At 40.4% G+C, this 19,386-nt stretch overlaps 1 long non-coding RNA gene across 1 annotated transcript; it reads left to right on the top strand.

Annotated features, from left to right (window-relative positions):
* The first annotated feature begins 5,033 nt into the window (after positions 1-5,033).
* Positions 5,034-6,312, top strand: LOC103458965 (uncharacterized). Its single transcript, XR_532650.2, has 2 exons — positions 5,034-5,337; positions 5,598-6,312. It is a non-coding gene; the product is annotated as an uncharacterized LOC103458965 (long non-coding RNA).
* Positions 6,313-19,386: the final 13,074 nt, after the last annotated feature.

Below are 19,386 nucleotides of genomic sequence, written 5' to 3'. Positions count from 1 at the left end.
GAGTGAGGCAGGTATTACTCACGCAGCAGGACAGTGGGAACGTCTCTGCAGAAAGACACACTTTTCATTTTGATCTTAAATCACTGCCAAGACATAATTTTATTTTTCTAATCCTTGAGAATATACATTTTTTAAACTTGTGTGTAGTTTTTTGTAGCTTGTTTTTATGCCGCCTGGAAGGCCGGATGCACCTGAAAGAGTCTCTAAAGGGAGTTGACAGTTTGGATCACCAAAAATTAATGTACATCATTTCAATAAATCTGTTCAAAAAGTGAAATGCATATATGCATTTATTGTGCGCAGAGTGACATTTGAGCTTTTTTTTTCATGCAAGTTTTGATGTTCTTGGCTAGTTTTGTTATGAATTGTGATTTTGACAGCAGTTTGGGACCAAACACAAACTTAGAGGCCAGTATGAGAAAAACAGGACAAAAAACCAGGAAGGTTAGAGGAATCCAGCAAAAAGCAACGGAAACCAGGAAGCTTTAATACTGAGCGACACTGAAACCAAGTGAGCGTGATCAGAGGGATGCTGAGCAGAGGGATTAACACAGGTGCAGCTGAATTCAAACACAGAAGTAAAATGACTAACACTAACATTAATCTAACTGCATAAGGAAAGAAACGAACTAATAACAACCCAGATGACAATAATAAATTACTGGATATCAAAATATCTAAACCACATGTGTCAAACTCAAGGTCAGTGGGCCAAATCCGGCCCACCGTAGCTTTTAATGTGGCCCTCTATATTCTAGACTAAACACTAAGTGTGCTTAAATATTATGTGTTCAAACAAATCAATGCAGTTTTTATCTGTTTACTGCCAAGTTATATCAATCAGTCCCTCTGGTTTCTTGAGAACTATTGTGGAAATTCCCACAAAATTAACAAATCCCTGCATTTTTTTGAGCTATAACATAATTTAATGCAGATTTTTCTCAAAAATTCTCAAAAAATTTCTTACTTGTACTAAACAGCTTATTTATTGTCATAAATAAGCACAAATATTGTAATTTTTTCCAAATTAGTACAACAAACACTTTGATTTTCATTGCAAAAAATCCCAAAAGAATCACAAAATCCTGGAAAGATGTTCATTAATATTATTTATTGATATTTTAACAGTTTATGAACAGGTTTTATCAATACATTCTGGTACAGCTGGCCCTTTAACAGCATTCATGATCTTAATTTGGACCAAAACGAAAATGAGTTTTGGGTCAATGAACAATAAAATAAACCGGTGATTAAACCAAAACACAAATTTCACTGCTTCCTCTCTAGCTGCTATCCAGATAATAGCAGATCCAGGAGTGAAAAATGGCATTTGCCACTCAAACTTTATTAGAAACAGATCCGTTTTTTATGGTTTAATCATATTGAAGAGTTTGGGGGCTGAGGGAAATCACAGATTGTCCAAATTTGAGTACACCTGATGGCATTTTCAGTGTTTGGGAACACGACCAGCAACAGCAACGCTCTTGAGTTAATCATTGTTATAGGCGATCAAGAAAACACACAAAACTCAATCTATATTGGTCATTTGTCAAAATATGACTGCGCGTTTTTTTGAGCATGTGCATATAAATTTGTGGGCCAAATTCATAAAAAGAATGATCTACCCTAATAAATTCAAACTTCTGCAATAATTAAACTTTTTAAATTTTATTGCAGTCGTCCTACTCCCTGTCGAAAGAACAGTTCAATAAATAATCAAGAGCTCTGAATTTAAAGACGTTCCTGCTGATGATGAGAAGATGGAAACAGCGGACTGGAACTGTGTCAAAGGAAGGAACACATGATTCAGTTACCACAGGTTTATTTGTGCCATAAAGTCTTTGTGGTTCCCGTTTTATGGATGTGACTGCGGGCAGATCAGAGTGCATCTCGCTGAGACACAAGCCTGAATAACTGAAAGTGTCTGTGATCTTGCAGATGCTACAAAATCCCCGCTGTGTGTTTTTAATGAGGATACCTGTATCTGTTCTTCATTTCACAGAAATGGAGGAGAATCTCCCCTTTGTTCAATGATACCTATTGTTCTCCAAATCCTGTTCTTCCTATTGTTGAATGTGCTGCGGCAGCAGATCGGGTTTTAACTTCAGGAAGATAAAAAAAGAAAAGAAAAAAAAGCCTGAGGAAATAAGTCAGATTTGGCCTAAAGTGACACTTTTGAGGTTCTGCACGCGTCCCCTGATCTCATTAATGTTAAAACATGCAAAAGCTCTGTCAGGGAACGGCACGGTGGGATAATTCCTCACACACTCAGCAAACTTTGACTATTCTTCATGAGCAAGTCGTACTAATTCAGAATGAAACTAAAGGAGATTTTCACCTTCTGAGGACAACGTGCATCTTCTTACAGAGACAGACTCTGATCAGCACTTTTATTAACAACTCATCAAATAAATTAAATGTACTCGAGCACATTTTTTAACTTTAAAATATAATTTCTGCTAATGCCCAAATCAGACAATCAGCTTCAAAGGCTTTTAATGTCAAAAACATACAATTTATGTTCAGATTTAGTGTCTGTAGTGTTGCTGCTTCTTCCTTATAACATCATTTGTTCTCTTAATCATGCTGGATCAACTTCCAACCCGTTTTGGTCTGGTCAAAGCTCAGAGTTGGTTTGACCTTCAACCTTTGGTATTATTTGTATAAGCAACTATTTTCAACCCTCCCCTTAAACCTGCCAGAGGCCTAAAGATTCTCCTCACTGAGTCACTGTGGGTGCAGATGCAGGATCCTCCTCGGTCCTGGGGACTGAATCAGTGGTACTATGTATTTTCCATGCACATAGTGCCATTTTATAGCACGATAATAACTTTGTTCCCTTCAGGTGTCATAAAATACTGCAACATAATGGTTGTTTTGCTGATGCAAGAAGACAGTGGCTGAGTTTCCATTGACCTACGTGCACAATTTGATATTTAGAAATTGAATTTGCTTAAGTAAAGCATGCAAAGAAAAAGACTTAAAAAAAGTTTTAGAGATAGGATTGGGTGTATGTTGGTTTATTTTGCATAACTCCAAGAGAAACACTTTTTTTGCATCACGAGTCACATGATCAACAAACGGATGTTTCCACTGATGCAAACTGTGAAGAAGAAGACAACAGGAAGTAGTTGGAGTGTCATAGTGCAGCTCATTTGTCAATGACTTATGGTGTAAACAAAGTTATTCATGTGTGATTTTATTTGTGTTTTCTATTTTGTGGAAACATTACAAGTGTCTTTTCGACTTTAACGGAATACTGATAATGTTTTGTGCACATTTGCAATGGAAACTCAGCTACTGAGTGATATCAGCACATCCATCCCTCTTGTATAGCAAGGCTGCTGCCACATGAACAGAACTGGATTCTGTCACAATGAAGACAAAAAACAAGTTTCTTTCCAGTCCAAAGTACAGGATGTGTAGGGAAATGTAAATATTAATCTATTGAATGCTCGTCTAATAAAGTTTGTCCATATCTGTCTGTAATTAATTCAAAAAAACTTTTAGAAATATTGTAAGAAACCGTCTCAAACGAGCTAGATAACAGTTTTCTTCAGCTTCCAGAGAGATTATAGTAATGTATTTCTTTGCATTTGAATTTGAGATAATGAAAGTGTTTCAAGCAGCAGGAGATTTACTCAGCCAGTGTTATCAGACATGAAATAATAAAAATGCAAACAGTAATTGGAAAAAATGTGTTCTGCAGAGAGCAACTGTCAGATGGGGGCTTTCCATTCCTCCTGATCCTTACAAAAACACCCACATCCTTACTCTGCGAACACCCACGGTTTTCCTGCCGCCTCCACATGGAGCAGAGCAGGGAGAAGGTTAACCGCGATGAAAAGAAGAGCATAAAGAGCCGTGTGACGGGGGACGTGACCTGCACTGAACCCCGGCCGCCCACCTCTCCGACACGTTTGTTAACACCAGGCCCAGCTGAAGGCCTGCACTCATTGATTCAGCTTCATTTATGACTCGATCAATCGCACTCGATCAGGGCGTTGAGCTGCAGAGGCGTCAGACTGTAAATCAGATGGCGTCCCGTCCTCGTTTCTCTTGCCCTCTCCGGCCTTCCTGTCAGCACGAGAATGAAGACGAGCCCAACACAGATCACAGAAACATCAAGCTCCTTCTCCAGGAGAAATCTTACAGGGCGGAAACAAAACTCATCAAACAGGGAGTATTCTTGCAGACATGATAAGTGAACATCTATTGTGGGTGTTTTTGTAAGGATCAGGAGGAATGGAAAGCCCCCATCTGACAGTTGCTCTCTGCAGAACACATTTTTTCCAATTACTGTTTGTGTTGAAATGTATCAAAAGATACATTTCAACACAGTTCAGTTGGGATAAAATACGTGGATAATATCAGATAATTGCAGCTTTGTGTCGGTGGGATCTCTTGCAAATTTGGATTTGTTCCTGTTCATTTGTCCTTTGAAATACTGAATAGATTTCCCATTTTGGATGAAAAAACTCAATGCCTCTTTTGTAATGAAGCTGTAATGAATCTTTTTAATGGCAGCTAAATGTGTTTAATGATGAGAAATAATTTTAGTTTTGTCCTTTATTTCCTGCTTGAATTAATTCCAGTTTTTTTGTAACTTCACATCTTATTAATGCTTCTACTGAAGAATAGATCAGTCAGAATATTAGAAGGTTAAAAAAAATTTAATTCAGGTTCAGCCAAATTAAAGTTACAAGCAAGTCATGACCAGTTTTCTGTTTTACTTTGTTGTAACTCATGACCTAATTGAAAAGAAATCAGCTCTTCCAGAATCAGATCTCTCATGGCAACAGGATCAGTGTTCATCTGAGTTTTCTTTTTTGCCTGTGTAACCCAGGTTAACATAATCCTCACTAAATGTAAGCCTTTTCATAAAAATAGCTATAAAATAGATAAATAGGACATAAATGAATAAATAAATAGGAGAATAAATAGGTCTTAAAACAGTTAAAAATATAAAAAGTAATAATTGCAAGTGTTATGATATTTTATTTGGTTAAAAATCTGCATAAAACAGCTTTATTTTGTCAGCAGCTAAAACAGTCAAGCGTGAGATAAATCTCTTATTCTGAAGGGTCACATTGATGTGTAGCCCATGTGACTAACTCCAGCCAACCGGATTGCTATGTTCTCGCGCCAGAAGAAGAAGTAGAAAGAGCGAAGAAGAAGCAAAGAACAAAGAAGCTAAGAGAGTTGTACTGTGAACGAGAAAAAGATAAGAGAAATCGACAATTAAAAACATTTTTTCCATTTTTGGAGAAGGAGCGTTCTGCACTTTTCAACCTGACTGCGTTCGGGATTGTGTTATATGTTACAGAACTGGACTTGGTGAGTTAAAAAGTGTATTTTATTTTCTGAGAAGAACGTATTTGTAAAGTTTTTTTATTTTGTTGAAACGGAAAGCTAAAGTAGCGCATTTATGTTTTATGTTCAAAAACTGTGGAAGTAATGGATGAGCTGTGGTGGGTGAAGCATGTTCCCCCATCCACACACGATGTTCAACCGCCAAATCGGCGAGTATATAACTTTATTCAGTACCAAGCGGAGTTAAATGAACATTTGTTACGCTTTGTTGGTTATTAAACCAGGCCTTTTTGAGGTTCTGCTGGAAATTGGACCGGGACATTCCGAGTCGATTGCTGAGTTGGATTCCGCTAGTGAGAAACAAGATGGCGAGCCGGAACCCAGGAGTCCTGTAACCATCCAGCAGGAGCTGCGCCCTCTGCTGGATACTGCAATTCATCCAAACTGGTATGACCTGCCCATGTTTCCTGCTGAAATAGCAGTGGATTCAGAAAAACGGGATTAACCCTTCAGGATCATCAGAGAGAAAATACATCGATTTGAACCACAAGTTATTCAGTCTTTTGCTGGATTGTGTCTGTTGTGTTTTATTGGTTTTTTCCTTTGAACCACATCCAATGTCTGTTGTTGCAGTGTGTGGAATGTAAAATTGTTTGTTGGGTTTAAATTAGAAATAAGAAACGGTTAAAACAGAAAATGAAGAAACCTTAACTTCTTAAAAGAACACTAAACTAAAATAGATTTAAAATATTAAAACAAACTTTCAATTAAATAGATTAACAGTATCAACTTGAACTTAAATAGAACTATAACCTAGGTTTAAATAAATAGTATCCTTTAATACCTAATAGGTTTAAATTTCAAAAAAGGGATTAAATAAATCATTCTGAAGAAATAGGGGAACTATTTTGTATTGAATTTGTGTCATTGTATGTAAACTGTTTGTATAATTGTTTATTTTCTTTTCTACAAAAATAACAAGCCGGCAGTTTAAAATTATTTTCTGGTCTGTGGTCATTGATATACTTGCACGTCTCCCTACTCCTGTAGCCGAACCTGGCACTGGTCCTGTTCTGAGTCTAGCACTGTAATCACATCGTGTTACACATGGCATTAATCAAATTTCTCCTGTAAAAGATACATTTTCTGTAACTTTTGTAAAATATTTGAGTAACAGGTAAAAACTGCACGTATTTAATAAAACCAAAGCACGGTATTCATAATTTCCAAGTACTTCACTAAAAATAGAAAATATATTCTTGAAATTAATTGATATATTTTTTTATAAATATATGCTGTCTAGACATATATCACTGCTGCCACCAGCTGTTTTGGAGGGGAACTGCTTGTTCCAGTGGGATACTCTACTGGTGAGTTACCTTGGCAACCACTCGACTCCGCCTCTGCCTATTCAGTGTTCAGTTTTATTGAATTCACATATTTCATAGAGCTGCCTGCGAAGCTGAACCAAAATGCAATTTAACACACTATTGGCTGGTGTTTTAAAATCTGCCAAGAAGCGCCAATCATTTTCCTTGGGGCTCATTGGTTGTACCCATTAAATTGGAAATAAAGAAAACTGTAGATATTAGTTCCTGTGGTAAAGACAAGACAGTTTCCACTTTGCATATTGATGCATATTAAGGGATATTTTATGTTTAAATTATTAAAAGAGGCAGTTGCAAGTGAAAAACTGTCAAGTATTTGCAGATTTTAGCTAATAGTGGATGGTTGTGGTGCCTAACTATTTATGAATAGTGGGGATCCACTTGGAAAAAATGCACCAAAAATCCTGGAATGTTCTGATAAAAACACTAAAATATGTAAATATTAAAATACGGTATTGCTCAATGCAATATCCGAGCTGATATTGCTTGGATATTGCATTGAGCAGCCACTTTAAGGATTCCCTTGATGTTCTCCATGATACAGGCTTAAACCTCCACATAACAGTAGTCTGGATCTGGATTAAGGTTTTATAATGAACAGCAACTTTTCACTGTGTCCCGTTCATGGCTGACAGCCCTGAGGTCTGTACGCAGCTCTGCTCATTTCTCAGTGCATCTCCTCTGTGGTTTACAGAACAGCCGGTCAGTATGTGGGCAGCAGCTCCCTGCAGATAGAGAGTAAAAATAAAAGCAGGAAGAGCCGAGCTGAAATCAAACAGGGTTTTTCTTTTTTTTTTGTGCGTGTCTGATGTGTGAAGATGGAGATGGATGTGTTATCATCAGGAACATCCTCACAGAGAGGTCAGCCGAGCTCCAGCAGCGCTACGAGGCCTGGCAGGATGCCTGCGCCTCACAGGAGAAGCCGGAGGTGGAGCTGCCTCCTCGTCAGCACCGTTTAGCCGATGTTAAACCTGCCATCAGCTGACCTCAGAGCAGCCGGGCCTCTGGAGACATCAGCGGAAATAGGGAATAACTAAGTAAGTCAGAAGGCTGTGATCATCTGGCTGCTGAATGATTTTTCTCTGTGGAGGAGGATAACTCGCATTACAGCTAAATTACCTGCTCCGTCTTTCGTTTTAACCTAGTTTGATCGTCACAAACACTCGTTTAAAGTTCTCGTTCAGAGCATGAAAAGATAACATTTGCACATGAAAAGGGTGAACTCTGAAAAACAAAAAATTATTGGAGAAAATAGGCTGGGGTTCAACAGAGTAACTATTTTGGGGCCTGTGGAGGTTTACAAAAGCTGACTGAGAAAACATGAAACAAACCAACATGGTTGATGAAATGAGCTGGAGAGGAGAACATAGAAATAGAAAAATATCTTCAATGATCTAACGAATGATAAATTAGAGTAAATTAGGCGATGGTTTAACTAATCTTCAAGAAAAATACTGGGAGATTATACTGAACTGGAGTTTAATTAAATCTGTTTGTCCAAGAACTTTTGTTATTGCTTATTCACCTGTCAGATCTCTCACAGAGCCAGGAGAAACGGCAGACATCACTCTTCCTCTGCCCCCCAGAGAGATTCCTGCAATAAGTCCAGGAAAGGCCTCCGGGTCTCCTTACTGTGGGATGTACACAGAAACCTCCACTGTAATCCTTATCAAAAACCCAATTCAGCTCTCCCTCTAGATCAGTGGTCCCCAACCTTTTTATTACCGCGGACCGGTCAAGACTTGGAAAATTTTGCTGCGGCCCGGGAGGGTGTGGGGGGGGGGAGGGCGTGAACCGTCAGATAAGGCTTCAGCATGTTGGTGTTCCCGCTAAATCCTGAATATGCCCAATTTGGGTTGTCTTGGCCTTTTATCGCAACTTGTAGGGTTTTCCCTGACTGGGAACGAGAATACAACCTGTTGAATGTGACAAGTAACCAATCTGAAAGCGCGGTGACGTAAGAACAGAGGGGAATCCCAAATAGCTGACATATCGCGCAACTGAGAGTCCGGTGGATATCGGAGATGATATGTGGAAATGTTTATTATATGTAAAGGTCATTATTAAATATGTTCTGTTAAAAATGTTAGCTATGAAAAAAGATAGTCGCCTCCAAATTATAGTGCAGCAAATAGAGCGGCTGCTCCCGTCGTCTTTTATCCACCGCCTTTTCTTTTTGTCACGTCTTTATTTTCTTAAAATGAGTTCACAAACTATCACTACTGCTTCTACATTGTCATTCTAAATTCCTGTATGCTATGTTAGGGGTTTTGTGGATTTTCTTCTGGAATCGCGATGTTCGTGAGTGGAATCGGTTCGTGTTGCTCCTGCCTTGGAGACACGAACCGATCGAAACTGTTGTACTTTTATGAGCTCTGTGGTCACAGAGGTTTGGAGAATCGGCCGACAATTCTTAAATTTTGCCATCTAAACCAGACTTAAGACTCACAAGCTCTACTCGTCTCTCGACCACCACCCAAACGCTCTGACTCTGGTCGCTATGGTAACGTTTACATATCCCTTCAAAATAAGATACAGATGCGCCACAAAAACGAACATTGTACTTTCGTGAAAACTTTAACTCGCGATAATGACTAACGGAGCCCTGAGCTTGTTTCTCTGCAATGAGACGGTCCCATCAGGGAGTCACGAGAGACAATAACACCTGAAGTGTTGTTTATATCCAAAGCCTGCTTGGTCTCTTCGTGGCAAAGCAGATTGAAGCTTCATTGCCTCATTAGCAGTCGGTCGCCGCATGTTACGCAGAGCGGACTTGTAATGTGGGACTCACCTACCGGTCCGGGATGAATCCATTCTCCTGTCTCTTCTCTGGCCTTCTCCCCTTTGCAAAGAAACTTTCCAAAGACATCTGATCTGTTTCTTACTCATTTTGCTGCTTGTGGGCTCAGCGTTGGCGCGCAAGTAACCGAGAGAATCCGGTTAAAGGATTTTCAAAATAAAAGATCCTCCAGACTCAAATAATACATAAAATAGAAATATTTCATTATTTATTGCGCGGCCCTTTACCAATTGGTCCACGGACCGGGGGTTGGTGACCACTGCTCTAGATAACTGATGCAAAACTGATGTAGATTTGGTGTTTTCATAGTTGCTGTGTCCACCTACAAGTATTTTGATGAGTACACGTTCTTTTTCAAGTCTTAAAGTCAATTTATGCTCCCTTGACAGCAGATCCCTGGTTCTGCCAATTTCTATCTCTAATTGCCCCTGCCTTTATGTTTTAAAGTGTTTATTAGATTAGCATGGCAGTTAGGAAAGTTAGAAACTTCCAAAATCAAAGCAAAATAGCAAGCAGTGGAAACATTCCTCAGGTAACAATCTAACCTACTAGAAAATGTCAGCTTTTTCCATTTGTTGGCAGCAAAACGTTTTGCAGTTTCGCAACAGAGGCCCACAGATTTACACAGATTGGTTTCAAACCAAGACACCATAAAAACTTTGGCGTTAGGCTGTTGCCTCATAACATTTGTTGACCTCGTCACTTGATATTTCTGCTGCTTTCTAGTGTTCAGAATGACAACAAACTCACATTTACGGCTGTTAGAAGCTTCCTCTTGACCTTTTCTCGCGCCCTGAGATCCCTGAGGGATGATTATAGGTAATCTCTCAGAAAGGTGTCATCCTGCACAGTCTAAGCTTTCAGAGTTTTATTTTACACCAGCTACCCGCTGAAAAGCAGAACAAAACTCATCCAAAAGAGGCTGGAAATTCCTGGGTCACATTTGTCATTTTATAAAACGAGTCCTGTGATTAATCGGGTAAAAAACATTCTACGATTAACATAAATGCTGCAACAGCATCAAAAGTTTGAGAAGCCTATGATTATCATCAGTCTTTAATGAATCATCTTTGCGGTTTCGATAGATAACGGCGTGTTTTTGTGTTTTCAGATGTCGTTTTCTAGAAAAAAGATGTAATACAAATATAAATTCATATCCAGTAAAGATGTATTTTTTTTTTTACCAAACTTTTTAAAACATGACTTTCACACATACAGGATATATATATGCAAATGTATATTTAACCAATTAATCTTTATAGACTCTAGTAAAGATATGACAGACCGAAGCTTTGGTCAGTTCTCCTGCTTCACGTTTTTTAAACACCCACACATGATTGAAGCCTTGGTTTAGCATCTGCAGTAATAATTTATGTAGGATTTGCTCCACTGTGTGTTAGACTGCCACAGTTTTGCCCTCAGTTACCATGAATCTTTGCTGGAAATCTGCAAGACTCCTGTCTTCTAGGGAGTGTGTTATTTCCCCAAGTGAAGGAGCGTAGGTACCTCTGCTTCTTGTTTATGAACTCTGAGCAAAATTAGTTACTGGAGCATCTGGAGTGACGCATTACCAACCTTTTTCTGGTAAGATTTCGTGAACCCAGAGAAAAAGCTTTCAGCAACCATTCAAATGAATCATCTCTGGTGATGTTTTGGTGTTATCCACCAGAAAGACGACTCAGAAAGAACAAGAGTTTCTCCATAATTTAATTATTTTATGCTGAGATTGTCCTACTGAAAGAAATGCATTGAAAATGCTCCCTTTTGTGTTTTCACAGATAGAAGAAAAAACTTTATATAAAGGAGTATATTAAGGAACCTCTATTCAGTGTAAAATCAGCTTAAGATTCAATCACCGTAGTTTAGCTTTTAACTGCTCAAATCCAGTCTCAATAAAACTGAAATATCCTTTTTATCTTCTTCGAAGAGGATGCAAATTTAAGCCTTATTGCCAGCAAATTGACTAGTTGTGTTGGTCCCAAATGTTATTTTTATAATTTTTTCTTGTCAGCCCCAAAATGCTACTGAACACTGTAAAGCTGGGAGGACCAGAGATGCTTCCTCGGTGCTTTTTGTATCAAGTGGTGTTTGAAAGCTCAGCAGGACGTTCTCAGCTGCAGAGTTTTATTATCTAATATGCAAAATCTGAAGCTAAAATCACTTTCCTTTATATCCAGAGCTGACATTAATGCAGGTTTTACCAGACAAAGTTTTTAAGATTTTAAAAGCATTCCACACCGCAACCAGGCACTGAAGCAAACATTTTGGTTTGAGTTTGAGCAACAATTATTCACGGGGCCGCGGTTAGTCCGCAGGAATGTAACTACCAAGCTGCAGCAATTATCGTGGAGCTCTCTGGAGTTTTAAGATGGTAATTGGAGGTGATTGAGTGGCTCAACAAGCATAAGTCTGCCTGCAGGCGACTTCCTCCTCCTCCCACCTATCCACACATCCATCCTCGGTGAAGTCATTCAGAGCAGAGAGAAAAGCTGGTGCAGCTCTTTATTGCTGCCTCTAATGTTGATCTCATGAGATCCTCTGGCTGGGTTTTGGCCCGGCCACAAAATCTGGACAGCAGTTTTTCACTGAGCTTGGAAATTCAAACCAGGTTTAAGCTTCTGAATGTGTTTTTGTGTGGAAATGTTTCTGGATTAACAGCGTGTGTTACATTTTGAAGTGAAACTTTCCAAGTATGTGAAAACACAAACCCGCCTACTGCCAACAGCTTCTTTAATCTGAACATGTCTGCCCACCATAAGATAACCAGAATACCTAAGAAATGTAAAAACTGTGTACTTTGTTCTTTAATGCCCCGGATTAAAGGTTCATTCAGCAAGGCATGTATCTGCAGCAGTCGTGGTTCCTGTGACTCAGGGGACAGAAACAGCCTTTGTTCTGCTTTTTGAACCTTTTTCCCAGAGAGCAGGAGACCAAACACTCCGTGACCAGGTGAGAATTAATGTTTAATAAGTTTGGCTCCACTGAGACATTGTACGAGAGAAATAGGTACCAGAAAAGGCATGAGGTGACAAATGAATCTCCCTGACATTTTGAGAAATCGAGAAGCCATTTTTTTTCAGCTTTTTAGTTGCTTCACGATCTAACATATATAGCCTTTATCGGCTTCTCATTGGTTTTATTTTAATCACACTCCATTTGCTTTCTGCTGCTAATTTTAAACACATTTCAGAGGCAGGAGACTGAGCAGCTGTTTCTTGACGTCTACTTCCTTCAACTCTTCCAGGAAAAAGATTTTTCTTTCCTTCAAGGCTTTCTCTTGTGGGAATACAAGAAAGGTTCACAAGGAAGGTGTCTAAGCATTATTTGTGATTTCATAAATTAACAATTCATCGTACCATCACTGAAGACGCTGCCACAATCAACCTGCCCATTATCTGTACAAGTGTAGTCTGGATGGCCTTGTTGGAAGAGACCTCCATGTTAGGACTACGTTGATCATTATGCCGAAAAGTGTCTTGGTCTCTTCTGCTTCCTAAACGGCCCCGGCCCACTGAGTTAAGGACGGCACCCTGAATGTGTGCTGCAGTGTCTGGCATCACGATGTTGGCAGCAGATCCTTAATCTTCTCCACTGACTGGATGTTGTCCAGAAATGTGGAGGGGAAGAAAACACCTCAAACTTGTTGATGCTCATCAGATGGATCTTGTGTGATTCTGTTTTGTTAGCATGGTTGGTATATTATGTTTCCATGTGTACAGCACACAGTAAAAGAAAGCAGGGTTGGTCTTCATCCATTGCTCCACGGTGCAGCTCCGATGCTCACAAGCCTATAGATGGTGCTTTTGTGTGATGGATCGCGGTTGCAGCACAAGAAGCAACAGATTGCCATGCACTGTACACGTTTACATTTGTGTCTTAGAATCATCCCTTCTATTCTGGAAACATGTTGGGACGCTGCCAGGAGGAGCTGGAGAGTATTGCCGGGGAGAGGTAAGTCTGCCTTAAACGGTTACCTTGGTAACGTGACAAACATATCTGGATGTTTATAAAGCTTTTTTTTTTTTTTGATCAGTCAGAAATGGATAACCAGTTCTATCAAAAATCAGATTTCTCTTGTAATGAAATCTCGTTCCTTTGTTCTTCACACTCTTTAACATCAGCGGTGTGGCGTTTGTTTTGCTGTGCTGTAAATATCCCATTTTCAAAGAGATTAGATGTTTAAGCTTATGATGGATCTCATTAAATGTGATTCGTCATGCTGCTGCACATTCCCGGTGCTCTCGACTGCAGGGGACATGTCATTTTCCTGTTCTAATCCGTCTCACGTTAAACACCCAAAACCTTTTTCCAGCGAGCGGAGCTGGGGCGTAGGCAGAGGAAGGAGAATAATTTGCCTGAGTTATGTCGAACTGTATGCGCCGTTGATTCAGGTGCTGCTTCCTACCACTCGGCCTGGATGTGCTCGTTTTCGTCTGTTGAACTCTGACTTTGTGCTGCAGGAATTTGCAGTATGACAGCACATTATGGGAGTACAGCTGCAGGCAAGAGGCAGCTTCACCATACCAAATAAAACAGCCCAGGTGCTGCATTTTAACCTGATGGAGGACTTTAAATGAAATAAATGTTAATCAGCGCTGTGTGGCCTGCAGCTGCCAAATTCCTGTCCAAACTCTGAAATAACGAGCTGAAGTGGATCGTCTTCCTTGCTGAGATGAAATTGTTTTGTTTTGCTGAATAATCTCTAACCTGACCCCAGAAATACGGTAACCTTTTAGCTGCGATTGTTTCAGCTGCTGTAGCACTGCAGGTGCAAAGTGGAGCAGGTGTAAATCAGAACCTAATTTAATGTTAATCCTATTCGGTGTACCATGGGTTCATTAGAACTTGTTGCTGTATCTCGTGTCAATATGATGCATTTTTACCTTCCCTTAAGGCCTTGACATATGTGATATGAAGATCTCTCGCCCTCATCAATGCTATTTTTGCTTCTCAGAACTACGTTGCATGTAGAAATATAGTTTTCACTACATCCTCCAGGAGGCGATAATATGCTGGTTTATACATCGTCTATTCAGAAGAAGAAAAGAAGCGACGCAAAAGAATCGAGGTATTAATCCTCAGAATACTGAAGCGATGGCCTAACATCTTATTTTAAAAATATTTATGATCCCTAAGTGATGGGACTTATGTTTCTTTGCTTATCTATTATATGCTTATCTTGCCATTTCAGTGTATTCCATGCGTTACTTCATTCAGTCCCATTGTTTGTGCTTTGAACTCAGTTTCTTTAGATTTTGTATTTCTTGTTTAGTCTTTACTGATCAGTTTCACTGTTTCCTTTCCTCTGTGGTCTATCTAGTTTTCAGCGGTTTTTCCCGGCTGTTTTTCATCTCCTCGTTTCCTCAGCTATCCCCACTCACCTGTGATTAGTTCTTCTGGCTCCTCTGTCACTTCCACTACTCTTTCAGTATTTAAGGTCTTCGGTTTTTATTACTTCTAACTGGTTATTTTATTTATTCCTCCTCTGCTCTCTCTATCTCAGTGGCTTTCTATGTATCACCCTGGAGACTCTTCAGTTTTGTTTTTTACTTTTTATTAAGGTCAGTGTTTCGGTTTTGCAAACAATAAGGTGCTGTCAGCATCTTGATGGTGTGATATTTAGGGTGAATTGCAGCACTTTGAAGCCAATAGTGAAGCAGTCAAGATGACAGTTAATTCCTCCCTTTGGGTCAGGCTCCGACTCAGGAGAACTTCTGCTTTCTTTGTGTCTCAGTGATGTGTGACAGACAGATTGGGGCTTCATCTAGCAGGGGTCAGCCTTTGCAGCCTGCTATCGGGTTTGGCAAACACCCGATAACTGACCATTCATTTGCTCGACCAGGGTCGACGGATCAAATTTGCCCTTTTTTTTTTGGAAAATCAAGATTTTTTTTTTCCACCGGTGCACTACTTGAGCTTCTGTAGTTTGCTGTGTCCATATTTTCCACAGACTGAATGAAGTGAACCCTTAATTCATTAAGGACCTAATAATTGGGACAGTGTAATGATTTTACACCCAACAACTGAATATTTTGACTTTTCCACTTGTAGCTTTGGCATCATTTTACTTGGACTGCAAAATTGTTATGAGAAATAAAAATGGTGGATTCACAAAACTGGCTAACCAGAAGTTCATGATCTTGTCTAGCAGTTCAACAGCAAATACTGTAATATTATTGCTAAGGAAACATAACAATGATAGAGAAAACTTAGCAGATTGAAAAATGTGACCCAAACGGAGCATAAAGAGATCTACGCTACACCAGGAGAGACTAAATTAAACTTTTCTACACTACAAGAAACTCAAACTGCACAACCTTTAAGGATTTAAGAAGTGGCCTCTCCAAATTGCGCCTAAGTGTGAGTGTGTGTGTGTGTGTGCATGGTTGTGTGTCCTGTGTGTCTCTGTGTTGCCCTGCGACAGACTGGCGACCTGTCCAGGGTGACCCCGCCTCTCGCCCGGAACGTTAGCTGGAGATAGGCACCAGCAACCCTCCCGACCCCACTGAGGGACAAGGGTGTAAGAAAATGGATGGATGAATGTTGCCCGGCTGTAGTTGGAGCAGAGCTGCTTCTTCAGCCGATGTGGTTCATCTAAACAGAATCTTGGAAATAAAACCTGCATGCACCTGGACTGGTATCACTAGTGACCTGGTACATTAGTTTGGTCTTTAATTAAGAAACTTTAAATGTTCTCTGGGAAGACGGTCAGATGGACAATCACTTCATCCCTTTAAAAGACAGATCGGGCCCCTGAGAGTAAAGATCAAACAGTGGCGCAAAAAGTGGGTATGCAACGCATAGGGGCGCAGCACCAGAGGGGGCGCCAAAACCCCGTCTGGAGGGGGCGGCGCGCCGATGATGTTTTCCCTTACACTTCTGCACGCCTTACGCTCCTTCATCTCGCGCACATAAAGAGGTAAATGTAGCGAGTTTTACCCTTCACGTATCGTCGCCTCGGGGGGGGGGGGGCTGAGTGAGCGTCACTCCTTCACCCTGACGTTCCTTCCCTCGGYCGGGGGGGRGGCGCCGATCTATGTTTTTGCATCCACCTGAATAATGTGTAGTTGCGCCACTGAGTTCAAACATCTGCCTGTCGCCTACGTTCTGCTCCAGCCCTCCATCTTCAGGAACATCTGTATGCAGGAAGATCATCTCAACCCAGAGTACGTTCCACATCAAAGCTGAGTGCTTCTACCAGCAGCAGCCGAGCCTCTGGCTGTTTTCACTGCTGATTTTACTGCTGCGTGAGCTGCGAGCCGTGGCGGTGCCTCAGGCTCAGAGCAGGGTTTCAGTTTACCTTACAGAGGTGCTAATGCGCCTCCTGACCCCACCCCACGCCGGCCCCCACCCCATCCAAGCTGCTCAGACCAGTTTGATATTTTAGGCACATTCTCAGCCGGTTTAATTCCTCTTTGACAGTTTGAAGATGTAATGCCCCAGCCAGCAGCCATCTTTTAAATTAATCCTCTGCCCTTTTTGACTCACTAAATTTGGCTGGATTAAATAGATTATGAGAGAGCTCCTTTTCTGAGACGCCTATTATCACAAAGGCAAAACTCTCTTCTGTGTGAGAGAAAAGATAGCACAAACCGATCATATCTTACAAACTCGCGTTAAAAGGCCAGTGTGCCCCTAATTATTGCGATAAAGTCCATAGAAGAGTGGTATTAATGCAAAGTCAGAGGGTTACAGACATAACAGAACATTTTCAAATTAAAGTTCATCTACATTCCACTCTTCTAGAGCAAAGACATCACAACATTGTTCACAGTTTAAGTGAAGCGTTTATTTTAAGCCTATTTTGAACCAAAGAGTCCTTTTATTAAACCATATCAGCTGTTTTCTGATATTTTATTTTCATCAAATATATTCTGAATTTAAGAAAGCCAATGGAAAGAAGACTCTGAGAAATCAGGTGCCAAATATTACACATGGAGGCTCCATTTTCTGACCTTTGTTGGGTTAGACACGACCTCCACATCCATTCACCAGTGCTCCTGTCATGGCCGTCCTTTTCCCAGCGTCCTGTTTCCTTGTTCAATGCCACCTCTGCCGCTGCCCTTTCTCTCCGAGGTCACGACCACATAAAAACGCTGAGCTTCCCCCACAGGTTATGTTCCTCCTGCTGCCACAGTCGGCAGCCACGGGCCGGTGTCCTTGCAGGACTGTCCACCTACTTTGATGTTGCTGGCCGGGGTGACCTCTGGCGATCTTTCGTCAGCTCAGCTCTCCTCTCTGCAGCCAGCACAGCTGCTTTCACATCCAAGACCCTTTTATAGCACATTTACACCGCTGATAATTAGCACCACATTAATGCCATTGCATCACCTCTAGGTAGTAAATTCTGAGAACTGCTGATATTGCTACCAGAGATGGGTTAAATGGTTTGGCACAATCGGTTTTTTGTCTCATTAAAAAGTCTTAAATTCATGCATCTGAAATTAAAATGTCTGGAATTCAGTAGAAAGGTCTTAAATTTGTCATTGGAGAACTTTTTAGTCTTGTCTATTCTGTGTAGTTTAATTTTCTTGTGGGACTTTTCTGTCGGGTAAAAGTTTGAGTTGCACGCAGAGATCTTAAGTTCTGTGACTTGAGGCGGTTGAAGCTCCTGCTAACTAGCTGCCAATAAATTCTTACTAACTAGCTAGCTACTTTGCGTCTACTATTGTTGAAATGTATTGCCTGTTGGCTGCATGATATTTGGTTTTGTCACTGACTCTCTTCTCTTGCCAACCCGCACAATGCCGTGAGCAGAAAAACTCAGCACTACCCTTTAAAATGTGTGGATTTTCTTTTGTACATTTTTGTTGATACGGGTCTTAAATCCCGCTCATAATGGTCATAAAAAGTTTTAAATTTGAGTTGGTGAAACTTGCAGAAACCCTGTCGCTAGTTAGTGTCACAATGAGATTTTTTTTTTCTTAATTATGTTGTTGAAATAACCACGAACTTCTGTGACCATCCAGGTTTTACAACAACAGACAGAACCAGGGGGTGAAAACTTTTGGTCTCTAGTTTTCTACAGGGCCGATTAGAAACCTGAGCAGCCCCATTTCAAGAAAGAAAGGAGTTAACAAATAATTGATCAGTTTAAATATTTAGAGGCAGTGCAGAGTTCCCCTGATAACGGCGGGCTCGACATCAAAGTGGGAATAAGAATTCAGCGAACACTGATTATCATGTCGCATAAGCATCAGACAGAACCATTTCCATGTGTCCAAATCCCAGCGCATGAATACATGCATGTTTTCCAGTGCTGCCGTGACCTTTCCTGTTTCCTCCGTCGTAACGTCGAGATGTCAGAAAGGCGAATGCTGCAGATTAATCTCTACCTCGCAAACACAAAGCTTTGATTTGAGGCCAATGTACAAAAAAAAAGTAAACCAGCAGGAGACAGAGGGTTCCTGAACTAAATCTAATGGGTTTTTTTTTTTTTGCTCGTTTCCAATGTGAACAGATTGGAGATCAAAGTTCTTCAGCTCTGCTTCAGCAGACAGCTTCCTGTCGTCTGTCTTGGAGAAAAAAAGCTCCCATCTGCTTTATTTCTAGAAAGAAACCACCTCCCAGAACATCCTGTATCTCTATAGGAATATGTTCTGAAATGACATTTATTCATGTCCTCAGTCTGGGAAAGATGGTTTCCGAAACATCAGGCAGCTGAGCCTGGATAAAAGGTCAATGACAGGCTCATCCTGAACATGTAAGTTATTTACACTCCTACCATCTCTGGACAATTAACGGGCATTATTTTCTTCTGTGAACATGTTTGAATTAACCAAAGAGGAACATTTGAATATTTTATGTCACTATAGGACTCTTTAGTTAACATGTTACATGAAAAGAAGCACTAAGACAATCTTTTAAGTTTTCCCCTGAATAAAA

This window comes from Poecilia reticulata, linkage group LG22 (assembly GCF_000633615.1).
Source record: "Poecilia reticulata strain Guanapo linkage group LG22, Guppy_female_1.0+MT, whole genome shotgun sequence".
NCBI classification, from domain to species: Eukaryota; Metazoa; Chordata; class Actinopteri; order Cyprinodontiformes; family Poeciliidae; genus Poecilia; species Poecilia reticulata.
The sequence above is the reverse complement of the archived record's forward strand: the minus strand, read 5'-3'. Positions and strand labels throughout refer to the sequence as shown.